Source organism: Ooceraea biroi, chromosome 12 (assembly GCF_003672135.1).
Source record: "Ooceraea biroi isolate clonal line C1 chromosome 12, Obir_v5.4, whole genome shotgun sequence".
Classification (NCBI taxonomy): Eukaryota; Metazoa; Arthropoda; class Insecta; order Hymenoptera; family Formicidae; genus Ooceraea; species Ooceraea biroi.
This window is the reverse complement of record NC_039517.1, coordinates 6,408,388-6,417,492: the sequence shown is the minus strand read 5'-3', so window position 1 is coordinate 6,417,492 and position 9,105 is coordinate 6,408,388. Positions and strand designations below refer to the sequence as shown.

The 9,105-nt window shown below is 39.3% G+C and overlaps 1 long non-coding RNA gene across 1 annotated transcript; it reads right to left on the bottom strand.

The window, feature by feature from the left end:
• Positions 1-1,448: 1,448 nt before the first annotated feature.
• LOC109611045 lies at positions 1,449-2,696 on the bottom strand. The gene is made up of 2 exons (XR_002193361.2): positions 1,935-2,696; positions 1,449-1,760 (listed from the first exon to the last, which is right to left on the bottom strand). It is a non-coding gene; the product is annotated as an uncharacterized LOC109611045 (long non-coding RNA).
• Between the last annotated feature and the right edge of the window lie 6,409 nt (positions 2,697-9,105).

Sequence of the window (9,105 nt, the reverse complement as noted above, 5' to 3'; positions counted from 1 at the left end):
CCGTTCCTATCGCCTCGACTGCAGCTTTCAACTTTTTCTCGGTGTCGGTCGGCTGACGCCTCGCCGCGGAAACAGGAAGAACGGACGTGCAAAAGAGGTGCGAAGAAGAAGAAACAAAAAGGAGCGGGAAACTAACCACGAGTAAAGAAGCGTACAAGAGGTGGCGGAAACGAGGAAGCCGCCTCGAGAGAGAAGAGAGGGTCTTCGGAACGGGTAACGGGTACTAACCGCCGAGAGAGCCACTCTTTGTTTCGCCTGCCAGCGAGATATCGGCTAAGTTTACTGTAGAAACTCGACCTATAAATTTCACTCCTTAATACGGGTCCTGCGGAACGTATAATATGAAACCGGCGAGTTATATCTCGCGGCAGTTTTAAGAAACGCCGTCAGGCGTTACTCACCCGGCCCGCTCGCGTTTCCCGGGCGGAATTTGTTGGATTTGCAAAAAGTTCGCGCGAACGATATTCCTAAGTGCTCGGCAAAGTAAGCACGCGGCACAGAGTAAAAGGAGGCTTTAAAAGTTGGGGGAAATCTCTAGCTGCGTATGACGTAGACGGAGGAAGAGAGCGGAGAGAAAAATAATCAGAGTTATCGTCAGCAATCAGCGATCATTATCATGTACCGCGTCTATTCACTTTACCAGATCTCTTCATCCAGATACCAATCAGCGCAAGTTAAAATATAATAAAAAATAATCGCGACAGAAATGATAAATTTAGGATAGCTGATTTCTGAGTGACGACTGTTCTTATTTTTCCCGTTGAAGTGCGATTTATAACTACTACTACTTGCATGCACTACTACTACTTTGCTCTACGAGCAATTGAAAATTTAAGCACTCATCAATTCATGATGATCCCTCGAAGTCCCTCGAAGTTTCTCGCAATCCGTCGCAGTCCTCGCAGTCTACTCGCCAGCGAGATTTGGTACCTCAAAGTCTATCACGCAGCTTCCAGCGATCAGTCTTTCGTCGTGCATCTTTCGTCGATGGAACACACACTTGGCACATACACTTTCACTCGCGACGCGATTACACTGACGAAGCTTTTGTTAACCACTTTTAATGGATGTTTGATAAACGTTCGGCGAATGTCGGAACGAAATTGATGCAGAAATACTTGCGTGTTATTAAACAAATATTTATATAACGAATGATAAATTTCGATACTTTGTCGTCTTTCATTGTTATGTCCACATTTCACTTTATTTCACTCGCGATGCAGAATATGAAAAGAATAGAAAACGCGGACTATAGCATTCATAAAATTTAATTTGCAATTTCACGATAATTATTAAATGCCGCGTTACTTAACGGAATTCAAATTATAGCTGCAATCCACGTTATATGAAAATGGCATTAAGCTAGTAATAAAACTTTATATATTTGAAAGAATGTGTAATGTTTTACGAATTTAGAAAAATTTTGAGTTTTTAGTAATTTCTTTCTCTTTTTTACAAAATTATCAAATAAATATTCTATTAAAACAATTGAATTTTTCAAATGTTTCTTATGTAGAAAGATACAAGTACATTTAAACGAAAGTTAAATCAAAAAGTTACGATTCATACAATTCTTCATTCAACGATTCATGTTTATACATATATGTAAAATCTACGTATAAAAGTGTCTACTCCAAAGAAAAGTAAATCGCACTTTGAACAAAGCAAGAAAGCCACCACCGTATTAAATATTTTTACATTTTTCACTCACCAAACCCGTCGCAACTCAGAATCAGTTGTCTGCATTTCGGCATTTAGATCTGAAACAAAAATCATAATCATACAATTAGACTCAAAAGATAAATTTAAGCAGGTTTACAATGTTAATTCTTTGCGATCCCAATCTATGATATTTATTGAGTTAATTTCACGGATATATTCGAGTTTTCAATCGCAAAAGAATAAACAGATTCAAGATAAAGACAAAAATTTACCTTCGAGCCGATTCTGCTTTGCCCGAACCGGATCCTCCAATACTATAACTGCCATTTAGCCGCAAACTAAATGAAAAGAATAATTAATTTCTAGATTAGTTATTAGATTTCGTTAAATTAAACTTAACACACGTGTTAATCAATCACATTTAGCTACTATGTAACATCATTATACATTTTTGTAGCATCTCATCTGCAACAATACCACATCAGCGATAATAGTTTCACCGGTTAACCAATGCGCCCCATTTGAAACAGTTAAGCACGGAGAAAGCGCCTAGGGTGAACTAAGATCAGCCAAGTCTCACTAAGGGTGGATCAGGCATGTATCTCTCGAAATTTCGGAACTTGGCGCGATACAAATATGAGATCTGAGTATCCGAGGTGGAGCGCCTCGAGGTGGCATTAAGAGATACCGGCGAATCGCTCGCTCCCTCGCTTCGTGGAGTTGCGGCGACCAGAATTAATGCCGTAATCGTACGAAATTTCGCCGACACTGACTCGGAACTCGGCTTATACGATCAAGAATCGTATCTGATCGCGGTGGAGGCAGGTTTACGATTCGGTCAATCGTAAATCTCGATTGCAGGCAGTGTACACAACCGCCCGGTAGTTATCGCCGCAAGTAGCGCGAAATGTAGAGACCAGAAATCTCCTCGTGAATATTATATACGCGACGCGACTGAATCAGCGTAAGTATTAGGAGTGTGATTTAGTTTTGAGGGTTTTGCAACGGATGGCTGTAGTGTCAGTTTGTTCCAATAGCTGTTTCCGATAACTGTTGTTTCTTACAGTGTTGACGTTATCCATGACATTTAGTAGCATTATAGCAATCGTGTTTATATCATCGTAAAAATGCAACTTCCGAAACAGCATTTTCGACATGCGTTGCTTTTGTTTTTTAATCAAAAGAAAACTGCCGCTGACGGTTATAGAATTCTTGTGGAAACTTATGGTGATTCTGCCCCATCAATTAAGACGTGTGAATACTGGTTTAGACGCTTGAAAAGTGGTGATACTGATGTGAAGGACAAAGAACGCTCGGGACAACGAAGAAAGCTTGAAAATGCAGATTTGCAAGCATTATTGGACGACAATCCAACACGATCCACTTCAGAACTTGCCAGAGCATTAAATGTTGATCGTACAACAGTTACGAAACATTTACATGAAATGGGAAAAATTCAGAAAGAAGGGAAATGGGTTCGACATGAATTATCGGAAAGTGCCATTGCGAACCGGTTGAACATTTGCATTTCGTCGATCGCCAGGCAAAAAAAGAAGAGTCTTTTGTCTCGGATTGTTACTGGGGATGAAAAGTGCATCTATTTTGATAATCCGAAACGCAGAAAATCATGGGTGGATCCAGGCGAACCATCAACATCCACTCCGAGACGCAATATTCACGGTTGAAAAGTAATGCTCTGTATTTGGTGGGATAGTGTACTATGAGCTGTTAAATCCGCATGAGACTGTCACGGCTGATCGTTATCGACACCAATTGTACAAGTTGAAGCAAGCATTGGACGAAAAACGACCACCAATTGCGAGTAAACGACGGAAAGTGATTCTTCTTCGTGACAACGCTCAACCTGACGTTGCGTTATCAGTGAAACAAACACTATTAGAGCTCGAATGGCAAGTCTTACCGCACCCCGCGTATTCTCCATGCGATTATTATTTGTTCCGGTGGATGCAACACGCTTTAAAGGATACACACTTTCATAATTTGGAAGAAGTGCGAAAATTCGTCGACGAATGGATCAACTGAAAAGAAGAGTGATTTTATCGTGGTGGAATCCATCTCTTGCCAGAAAGATGGGAAAAAGTTATAGAAAACGAAGGAAAATATTTTGATTAAGGTATTCATTCATTATCATATTTAAATACATGCGTTTTTGAGCAAAAACAACCCTCAAAACTAAATCACACCCCTAATATATAACTTTATCTTGAAACTCATTGTGAGAATCATGAGAGCGGCTACGTTACAGGGAGAGAAATACGCACTTCGTCGCCTCTAAATGAAAAATGACCTAATGAGGTGTGACTTCACGTGAACGATTCGAGTATATTTACAATTCGATGATACTGTTGATTAAATCTCGAGTTTAGAAGAACGTTTTTCTATACTGACATATATATTAAATCAAAACAGAGGAAACAAGCGTCATCATGTGTTGAATTCTGATCCGCGCGTATATTGTACTTTATAAAATATACACTGTACATTATGTTTACAAAGCACGTTATACATAGGCTGTTTTTATTATTCAATATAGTCTTTGATATTCGAAAAATAAAACATCGTGTGCCATATCCATATGCGTTACTGCTTTATTTTATGTCCGCGATGGCTCTAAAAGAAGACACACGGTACAGCTTCATAAATAAGAGAGAAACAGCACTTCTCCGTAAGCCTACATAATTTCATGCATAATTTATATGCCGGCATATATTTCATACATGATCGCGAGCGCGCTTCTATTGCAGACATTTATATGCGGAATTTGTGTCTTTGAATAACGCGAAACAATGCATTACAAAAAGTGAACATTTCCAGGATCCGAACAGGATACTGGCATGCAAACCACCTCGTTTATTTAATATTGAGAAACATTTATTCGCGGCAAGGCCTGTTCGGATAAAATAAATTATCGATTTAGAAATATATCTTTTCCACGAAATAATTGACGTTCGAGCAACATCTCGGAAAGCGTCGATTTTTCAAGGTACATGAAGATAAACACGTGCAGGACATCTCTGATATATCTCAAGTGTTTCGACATCGAATAATAACTCATACGATTCTCAAGTCAAATTTTTCGGTAATTATGTACTTTAACGGACCCAGCCCCGATGACCTTGACCTTGACATATGTTGTCAAGGTCACCCTCCTGAGTGACCTTGAAGAGGTTTTAGCCGTCGCTCGTTGTTTATTAAAAAGTTATTAACAAAAGAAGTTTAATAATTTTGCACGAATTTTCAGCTGTCCACGTGAAGCAAGGACTTGAGTTTGACATATATTACAAAGGTCACCTTCCTGAATAACCCGCACTAGGTTTCACCCTTCGCTCGTTGTTTGTTAAAAAGTTATTAACAAAAATGTTTAATGAATAAAGCATAATTTTACGATACCATATACGTTTACGAAAGAGTATATGTGATGGAATTTTAGCTTAGGTTAGGTTAAGTTAAAGCAGAGAATACTTTGTATTTAACTGTTTGTGCTTTTGGTTAAAGTGAAGAATACTTTGTACTTATATTAAAAGAAACTATTCTATATATTAACAATTCACTGCTTTAAATGACTTTCCTTTCTTCGTTCATATACATATTCGTCGTTTATATCTTTCAATATTCAATATTCTTTCAAAATAACTACTATATTTTCGAAATTTCTTTTGTTAATAACTTTTTCATAAACAACGATCGACGACTAAAACCTAGTGCGGGTTATTCGGGAAGGTAACCTTTGTAATATATGTCAGTATCATGTTCTTGCTTCACGTGGACAGCTAAAAATTCGTGCGAAATCATTAAACTTTCTTTGTTTATAACTTTTTAACAAACAACGAGCGACGGCTAAAACTTCTTCAAGGTCACTCAGGAGGGTGACCTTGACAACATATGTCAAGGTCAAGGTCATCGGGGCTGGGTCCGTTAAAGTACATAATTACCAATTTTTCTATCACGAAGAAAACATTCGACATAATTTTCGTAACTGTCAGAAATAATGGAAATATATATCTAAAAACGTTGTTACTTGTGTACGGTAATTTGTTTTAATATTCAGTTACATTCATAAGTGTCTGAATCAATATTAATCCGAGAAAAGAGAGATTTATCTGGGCAAATAGAAAAGATAAACGTAGGAAAAGACTTTGCACTCGTAAAAAGGAAACGAAAATGTATCTCTTTGTTAAAGTAATCGCACACAGCTTACTCTATGAACTCTCTCGAAGAAATGAGCGCCTCGCGCTGGGCGGAAAAGCAGAACGCGTTCAGAAACAAATATTGCTGACGAAAACGTTAGACATAAGGAGAATAGGAACAATAAACTATAGACAAAATAGACAAAAAGCCGCACATATTTAATATCGGGTTAATAAAAAAATCGGATTTCTCATTTCGGAAATTTTGCCTTTTATTTTTCTCCGAAGGGATTTTCTAATCAACTCAATATTTTCACACACAAATACATGTAGAAATTGCAATATCCGACAATGCAGTTGTCGTACTCGGTAAGATGCGGAGATAAAGTTACTTGTCGTTTCTCAGCTCACGTTGTCGGGCTTTCTGCGACGCTTACCTCGAAAAATAGCTTCCGTTTACTTATTCTTCCCTTTACCGTTCCATCGATTAGATGTCAACCACAAATTCTTTAAGACAAATATACGGGCAAACCTATGAATCGGTAAAATCAGGGACGCTTTTAGGCGGTATTTAAATAATTATGACAAGGTATTATCATATAGTATAAGTATACATCGTTTCACATAAAAGCACATCTCTCTTTCATGCGATTCCTTGCTACCTCGCAACCGCGTGGAATGGACGGAAAGAACGGAAGGAAAAACCAACCCGAAAACGTATTCGGACACGAAGCTATCGGAAAAATTCCGTATGTCACGAGAACGAAAGAGAAGAGTCGAGAGCGGGCGGGTCGCAAGTATTTTCTCGGTCCGCTGAATAGCCATATTTTTTCTCCTTATTTCCGCATCCCCAAACGTAGCGGCCAGTTTTTCACACCGCAACACTGTACTTTATGAACACTGCACCCAACGCGTCCGCCCGTTTTCGTTCGTCTGTCCGTCCATCCGGCAAGAACGCGCGTTTCCACGAGAACAAAATTGAATGTCCGCGGTTTATGGTGCGCGGAATTGCGTGTCGTTATCTGCCGACGCGAGAGAGAAAGAGAGAGATGCGTGTGCAGATGCGTGCACCTGCCAGTCTTTTACGATCCGAGCAAGTGCCGCTAATGCTCTTCGCAGGGCACCTACCGAGAGCTCGAATGAGCTTGGAATGAGATCTGTTGGAAACAACGTAGAAAATACGAGACGATTACGCCGTTCGCGAAAAAGACGTCGTTTTAATTTCGCAGGTGTAACGCGGAGTGGAATGGATCAATAAACTATATGCCCATGCGTCTAATTATATTTGTACAGGCTAAAATGGTGTCCCGCGGTCGCGCGCGAGACGTACACACAAGCGCGTCGAGCGACTCGAGTGTTACATTACTAACAATAATTTAATCAATAGCGCACTATATCCGAACCCCGAATATTTTGAAAGGACGATTAAAACGAGATTCGTGCCCCCTGAAGCGTTTCTTTATTTAGACGTTAACAACTATATCCAAGATAAAAATAATATCCCGACAATCTATCACGCAAAAAGGCACAAAAGAAACAAAGAACTTAATTTCGAACCCCGAACAGACTGCTCGGTGGACGGAAACGACCTCAAATACAGCTTCGTATGTGCGACACGTGATAGAAAGGATACCCACCGCTTAAATGCAAAGAAATATTGGTGGCTAACACCCATCTAGCGAACAAGTCCCGTCAAATGACGATATATATATTCATAATATTTATTTAAATTTTACAAAAACCACTCGTAAGAAATAAGTCTGCCAAATGTTTTGGGCACAACCTTTTTTTATTGGCGAAACATCAGAACGATTATATCATAACGCAGCCCTAGTTATTGTACTCACATTAATACATTTACGCTATAAGTTATTAAATCACATACAGTGTACGTCTTCCGAGAGTGCCTTAGATGCCCGCAGAAGCATAATTCATTTGTAACGGAAGAAATTTTGTTTATTATTTGTAATCAAATGTAATGGTATAAAGGTCTAAATAAACAACGTTCAAAAAAAAAAAGCAACTCGAGTGTTGCGTGAGACTGAAATTCTTGTCTACACAAGAGAAAAAAGTAAAAAAGAAAGAGGCAGCAATAGCAGAGATGATACGGTATCACTGATACCCGGTAATGTCTTTCAGCTGTTATTCCAATATTCGGGACACCATTTTAGTCGGTGCTTGTACATGCTGTTAGATAATTATGAACTGCTCCATCGAGTAAAGCAAAAAGATTTGCTTTAGATAGATACTTGTTTTCTAAATCGTATATACTATATTTTGCTATTATTGGGTCATTAAGTATGAAACTTTACAAATGTAAAAGCGCCATCTTTAACATTTGTTATCTCAAATTTGGCGCCAGACGTCAGTATCAGGTTAGGTTAGTGTGATAGATGTATGTTCGCTCTTCAAATGTCATATTTGTTTGTTCAAATATCTTCATTAGTTTTATTGGTGGATTCTTTTTTACAGAACTATGGAAAAGTCCAAAATTCGTGTGATTTATGAATATGAGTTCCGCCGTGGAACCACAGTGTCGGAGACAGCTCGTAATATCAACGCTGTATTTGGTGAAGGTTCAACTACTAAAGCAACGGTGGGCAATTGGTTCAAAAACTTCAGAGATGGAGATTTCAGCCTCGCTAATGAGCCACGTGGAAGACCAAAGACGAAGGTGGATAATGATCACTTGAGAGCCGTAGTAGAGTCCGATCCATCTCAAAGTACACGTGAATTGGCATCGATATTCAATGTTTCCATACTCACCATATTGGTTCATTTAGCTGCAATTGGTAAGATAAAGAAGTTGGACAAATGGGTCCCGCACGAATTGACCGATGCGCAGCAGGCGCAACGTCTAGAGGCTTCCCTTTCTTTGCTTTCCCGTCACAAAAATGAATCTTTTTGAATCGAATTGTGACCTGCGATGAAAAGTGGACAATCGTAAACGCTCACATCAGTGGTTGAACGCTGATGAACCACCGAGACATCACGCGAAACCCAACATTACACAGAAGAAGCTTATGGTGACTGTTTGGTGGTCCAGGTCAGGTGTTATCTACTACAACTTTATGAAACCTGGTACATCGATAACGGCTGAAGTATATTGCAAGCAACTGGACGAAATGATGCAACAACTTGCTATTAAACAACCGAAATTGGTCAATCGGTCAATGCCAATGCTGTTGCATGACAATGCTCGACCGCACACTGCACGACTGACCGTGGCAAAGCTACAGGAGTTGGAATTGGAAACTCCCCGTCATCCACCATGTTCACCAGATCTATCACCTAC